This window comes from Sinocyclocheilus grahami, unplaced genomic scaffold (genome assembly GCF_001515645.1).
Source record: "Sinocyclocheilus grahami isolate Dianchi unplaced genomic scaffold, SAMN03320097.WGS_v1.1 scaffold45.1, whole genome shotgun sequence".
In the NCBI taxonomy this organism is placed as follows: Eukaryota; Metazoa; Chordata; class Actinopteri; order Cypriniformes; family Cyprinidae; genus Sinocyclocheilus; species Sinocyclocheilus grahami.
Window position 1 is genome coordinate 2,363,235 of NW_015505224.1, and position 7,086 is coordinate 2,370,320.

Consider the following 7,086-nt stretch of genomic DNA (forward strand, 5'->3'; position numbering starts at 1 on the left):
TACGATAGGCTGTCCTACCTGCCTGTCACAATATGTATTTGCATACGTCTGCGCACCCTGTTTGCGCAGCATGTTCCAGCGAGAATGAAAGGCGCTATTATTGTAATATTATGCGCTTTGTATTGTAATGTTCTCTCACCAGTGAATGACACATGAGGTAATCTGACAACGTTGCATTCAACCCTCCACCAACGCCATCTCTCATCGTATCGCAGGTTAGTCATGTGTTTTGGAGGAGGCGTGGCTTTGCAGAGCGATTATACAGGAAGGGGGGATCTTGCTTTCAAAGCTAACTTGCTATTGCTAGCCTTTCCGAAATCACCTACCCTACCTTTAACGATGTATAAATAATATTGTTTGAGAGCAATACTGAAGACCAGATATCTTTGAATGAATATACTATTAACGTAACTGGATAAATGTGTGTTCATAACTTTCAGAAAACCTTGCCAGAATATTAGCCACAATTCTGAGAACATTCCCTGTTAGCTGGTATTGTGTTCACACTGAAAATTCTATAAAGAAAAATGTATTTCAAATACTTGGATGATGCACTTAATTAACCCTAGAAATGAAGTGTGAAAAGTATTCTTCATGCACTCAGCTGTCGCAGCTTTACCTATGTATCTGACTCTGAAGCTGAATGACAAAATAACCATATACATTCTTATAGTAGACTATAGAGTACATAGGCTAGTACAAGTGCATAATGTATAGTATGTCATTTGGGACAGAATCATAGATGCCACTTTAACAGCTGTTCCTAATTAACGCAACATATCAGCACATCTGCTGCATTGAAAATAGCCCTGCTTTATATGTAATACAGTGCATAATCTCAATAGAAAGCTAGAGCGTCATGAACAGGATTGAGCGCCCCCTAGTGTTGCGGATGTATCAGTGTCATTTAAATCATGTACTGAGGTTGTGGGTCTTTGTGCATATCAAATTTTGTCAGATACATACTCTATTTTGGACATTCTATCCACCTAATTTTTAACATAATAGAGGGCACAGCCATTTGTAACTTGTTGAAGCTGTGTGAGGCTTCCAGTGTCAGCTGCTTCCAGTTATTCTAGCTGTACGTTACATTATGTTGCTTGATATTGCAAACTGTTATCGTATTATTATAAGTATAGTATAATTTATTATTGTAATCATAAACATGCTGGTTTATAGAGCAAATAGTTTGACTGTTTATTGCACTTTGTTGTTCTTATAGTAGTGGACATACAGTGACTAATGTATCAGAAGTCTTCCACATTCACAGAAAAAGGTGTATACTCTCCCATCAAAACTTCTTGGCAGTTCAAAAAGTGTTTTGTTGTTTCTTTTTACTTTAGTACAGAAAAGGCTCAAACGCACACTCACACACATGAGCGCCAATACAGTAATGGAGTGTAATGGTGTGTGTCTGCATGATATCGGCCCTTCAGATTCCATTAAGCGAGAATGTGCTTATATCAGATAGCAGGGGCTGATGGGCTATGTGGGTGTGGCATTGCTAGCATTCATCAAAGTACACTCATGTTGTTGAGCTTGAAATATAATTAATGTTAAAGGTTGGTAATTGATTTATGGCTGTATAATGGCTGCTCTGAGGATGCATTTCCATAGCGCGAGCGCTCCTGTGCAGTGCAGGGATGCATTAAAACACAGCTGTTGTCTGGAGAGCTCTTCATTAGCCTCAAGCACATTTTAATTTCAGACTTGACCACACTTTACTGTATATTTAGCATATAACACTCATGCCTTCACAACTGAAACTTGGTTAATGTGTGTTTGGAGAGTAATTAAAAGAGCTGAGTGAGAGTGAGATGACTAATGAGTTGATGATCGTAAGCATCACTTCAGGTTTCGTACTGAGCATGACATTGCGTTACTGTCTTTGAAATCGCAGAGGTTTTTCATTGAAATTCAGGCCAGCTACACTTCAGCACTCTCCCTATAGCAAACAGACATGCACGGCTGTTGGGTTTTACAGCTGCGAGTGTTGGTAATGAGACCAGTCTGGAGTGTTTTGTGCAGAGTATCGTCTTTTGAGACGTCCGTAAAGCCGTGATCGTGATGATGATGTCACTATATCTAGAACTTGTTTATGAAGAATGAACACGGCCATTAATTACTCTGGAGTGAATGGGCTGTAGGCACAGCAGATGGCGGACTATTCAAATATACCGTTCAGTCTAAAAGCAGGTGGTAATATTCATGCCTCTTTGCATATTTCACCCAGACATGTTAGTTTAATTATGAGCCATTATTGCAGTTAAAGAGTCTTCTAAACCACGTTCCTCTCCTTGCCGCTTTGCCACGGCACACACTCACAAACACAGTGCACTCCGTAATTATGGCAAGATTACTCTCATGAACGTCCAACAGCGCTTATGCCGTGCCCTGTTATGGTATCCAGCCTCATGTGACACTCCTTGCGTCTTCCAACTAATGCACATTTCATCCATAGCCATAGGTAATAATTGCTAACCCAGTGTGACGGAAAAAACAAAAGGCTTGTTTTGTCCAAAACGCTTGCTTTGTGAATTAAAGTTAGAAAGATGGAATGATGGATTGGCTCTATTCTGCAGTGCCAGGAGACTTTGTGACTCACCGCTGAAAAGCGCACTGGTCACTACAGAATAATCGATCATCTGTAGCAGTCTGCTGCACACATTACCTGTACCTTTCTTGTTTGGCACAGCAGTGTTTTTATTTCTGATCTGGCTGGACTCTCAGGTACAGCCAGGACAGGTCCCCTGTTTCTCAGTGCTGCTCACTGTCATCAGGCCTGGAGCCTCAATTGCTGGCTATCAGTAAAAAAGTGGACTGTAAACTAGAGCTACATCCAAACTTCTGTACTTTCATAGTACACTATGTACTTAATTCAATGAAGCACTTCCACGGATGTCGAAGTACACTACCCTCTAAAAGTTTGGAAACGCCTAATATTTCAATGTTGGATAATATCAGCATAAAACTTTATTATTTGTTGGTGTAAATGCATTAGTAACAGTTTTACTGAACTAACCTTAGTCCAGGTTTCTTTTTTTGAAGATTATTGGGTCAGCCCTCCTTTATGGATTTAGTGATTGATGATTGCTGAAGGTTAGTACACATGCGACCAATCAGAACGCAGTTTAGAGAAAAAGACTAGTTCTGTTTTGGATTTATTAATTTGTTATTTAATTCAAAATTATTTATGCTGATATTGCCTAGGGTGTTTCCACACTTTTGAGGAGCTCTACACTACCATTCAAAATCAGAGGTCACTAAGATTTTTTTTAAGAAAATCATATTTTTTGTATTATTATATTGAGTGAAGATGCATTAAACTGGTGAAAAGTGACAGTAAATAGATTTAGAATGTAAAAAAAAAATTTCAATTTCAAATCAAATAATTCTTTTAAAAAAGTATCAAGATTTCCACAAAAATATTAAGCACCAATTCAGCATAGTAGAAGGATTTCTGATGGATCATGTGACACTGAAGACTGGAGTAATGATGCTGAAAATACAGTATTGCCATCACAGGAATTTTAGTTGTGATAACATTTAAAATGATTGCTGTTTTTACTGTGTTTCATGTAATAAATAAGACTTCTTCCAATCTAAACTTTTCAATAGTAGTGTGCAAGTAATTTATTGAGGCATTATTAAACTATTAATTTAACCATGAAAAAAAACTTATTCATGCCCATAGCACTTAGACATAGTTACCCAACTCTTTTTCAGCTCAAGTCAAGTCACCTTTATTTGTATAGCGCTTTATACAATATAGATTGTGTCAAAGCAGCTTTACAGTATTAAACAGGAAAATAGTGTGTGGATAATACAAGAGGACAATAGTAAACACTCAATTTTACAATTAAAGTCAGTTTCTCATTGATTCAGTGATGTCATCGTCCAGCTCAGTTGAGTTCAATTAGTATCTGTGCAATCAAGTCGACAATATTGCCAGAAATGAATTGTCCCCAACTGAGCAAGCCAAAGGCGACAATGGCAAGGAACCAAAACTCCATCGGTGACAGAAATGGAGAAAAAAAATCCTTGGGAGCTCTTTGAATCTGGAGGCTCCACTTGTATTTTTTGCCTACGGTATCATCCTGCTCATTTGTCATATTCCTTTTTGCATATTGTTACAGGAAAGTATGCATATTCTGACACAGGGCAGGAGTCTATGCCGTTATTTACTTGCATTGCTCTGAGCTGGCTTGTCAAGCGAAGCATACTTGTACTAAAAGCACAAGAGAACTCAAGAAGATCAAAGATAATAGTGAAGTCAGTTATATCCGGGTGGGTATAGACCTGTAAAACAGAGATCAGAAAGCCATTCGCACTTCATAGCAGTGCATAGGTCTGAGATCACGGCTCAGAGTTGCCTCACAAGGATCTTCGTTATGTGTAGAGAGAGCAACTTTTGTACTCCTGCTTTGGCACTGAAACAAAGCAGGACATCTTTCAGAGTTTGAGCATTGTTATCTGATTCAGTGTGAGGTGCTAAAGAACCCACAGAGCTTGTTGGCTCATCTTCAACACCCTAGGCTTTATACCGTCAGAATGGTTTTTTAAAGACAGATGATGGAAGGAAGAGAGTGTAAGAGGAAGTATGTTGGTGAAAGACAAATGCTGGATTCCCAAATCTGTTGAATAACAGATTCATCTCATTAACACTCTCATTAACAAGTTTGCTTGCACCACCAGGTTATAAATCTGTTTGTAGCCGGTAATGATCCTCATTTCACATTGTTCTGCTGGTGTTTACACTCCAGCTGATCCCAGTACTGTTTAATTCCACTGTAAGTTCTCCAGCTCCACCTGCAGTCTCTGCTGATCCTCCTTCTCCAGACCTGAAAGCCTTCTTCCTCCTTTTCAGCAGGTCTTTTAGGCCCAGAGCTTGCTGTTGGGGAAACGGCACACAGTCTCAGTGGAGTCTGCATTTTCCAGACAAAAGTTGACAAGTTGAAGTCTGTACTGTAGCCAAGTTTTATATGTGGGGTTGAAGTGCCTGGGGTTTGAAAAGCCTCTTGTATATAGGTTATGTAATAGTCAGTAAATAAGTCATTTTTTTCTCTGGTCTGACAGTCTACAAAGTCTATAAAACAGTGAGTGTAAACCACAGTGAAATATAATTAAAATCCCCCTGAGCTGAATGAGTTTGGGTGATCTGTGGTGAGTTTGCCAACCACAGCATCTCATGTCTACATTGTAGCTTGCTGTGGATTGGATGTAGAAACTCCTGAGCGACTAATATGATCACAGTCAAACAGCAAGATGATTTATATTTGGGTTGCAGCCCAGTGCATTAATTATAATAGGTTCGGAGTTACACAGTTGTTCACAAAAACTGTGGGAACATGCTCCCTTTCTTAAAACCCGTGCTGTGCACTGTACCTGCTTTTTGTTCAGACTATAATGTTTCTATTCCCCATTGCAACTAGTCAGTTGTAAGAGTTTTCTAATTTTAAGATTCAGAGACACACACGAACACACTATACTTAAAAAATCAAGACTACATTTATTTAATCAAAAATACAGCAAAAACAGTAATGTTGTGAATTATTTTTAATATTTTATAATAATTTAGTTACTATTTTAATAATTTAGTTAATTTTATAATAGAATTATAATATGCAATTATAATTTAATTTAATTATAATTTATTAGTATTATTATTTAAAACATATATATTTTTAAAAAACATTTTTAAAATGTAATTTATTCCTTTTATGCAAAGCAGCCATTATTCTAGTCTTCTGTCTCACACGATCCTTTAGAAATCATTCTAAAATGCTGATTTGCTGATCAAAAAATACTTTATTTGTTTATTTCTTTACTTTTACTTTATTTACTTTTAATTTATTTACTTTATTTATTGTCAATATTACAAATTAGAAGAATTAGAAAGTTAGAAAGACTTCAAAAAACTTTCTAATGTCTTAAATGTCTTTACGGTCACTGTTGATCGATTGTAATTCTTTGTTTAAATAAAAGAAGGTTTCATTTTATTTAAAAGTTTATTTACTTTAATTACATTTTACTGATCCCAAGCTATTGAATGATAGTGTATAGAATGTTCAGATCGGTTTCAAGAGTTGTCAGAATACCTAAAAAAAACTCAGAAGGACATGATGATACAGAATGCATCTTTGCGACATTTGAGATGTAGTATTATTTTGTTTCTCAACTGATTAGTATTGCAATTGAATTTCAAGGTTTGATGATGATGTAGTTTATGAGAATACGCAAGACTCCATAAAATGCATACTGAGAAATAGCCTATGAGAATATCGTAGAAAAGGAACAGGAGGTTTCAGGGAAATTAATAAATATAATGGAAGATATGGAATATGTGGAGGAGGATTCAGGGCTGGAAGAAAGTCAGAGAGAAAGAATTGCCCAACTAGAATGTTTTGTGCATGTTTCTATACCAACCATTCATAGCTGTGAAAGGCTGTCCATATCCTTAAGACATACACAATTATCATGCAGCTGAGGCGCATAGAGCTTCAAAACTAACAGCCAAAGAGACATACTTGCAGCAGTTATATAGACACTCTGTACAAATTCTCTATCCAGAAAACTTTCATGCAGTTTCAACATGTTTGAAGAAGTTGAACAACGATTATCAGAGGCCTACAATGTGAATCACAGCTCTTGGAAGTCTGACAGACAGCCGTAAAGCTTCAGCCATCAGCTGCGTTCAGCTCCAGCTTTATAGCATCTCATGGATATTCAAGCTCCCTCAGCCACCAGAGCCATCTACGCTTCCATCCAAGTCATTATTTCAGATAATTTGCATTGTCCACCAGCACCTAAGACACAACTGGGTCACAGTGAAACTTCACCACCACACAACCAGAGACCCAGCTGCTTGAACACATCGATATCATAACGGCAAGATGAGGTAGGCTGATCTCTTGAGAACTGGAACCTTTTGCAGGATCGATAAAGCAGTCTGACCTGAGCTATATGTTTACATAAGGATTTATACTCTTGGCTCAACTGCTCATAAATCTTGAATATGAGCCTGCATGCCCCTGAAAGCACAACGACTGAGCAGCCCTATACTATTTTTACTCCCCGCGCTTCCCT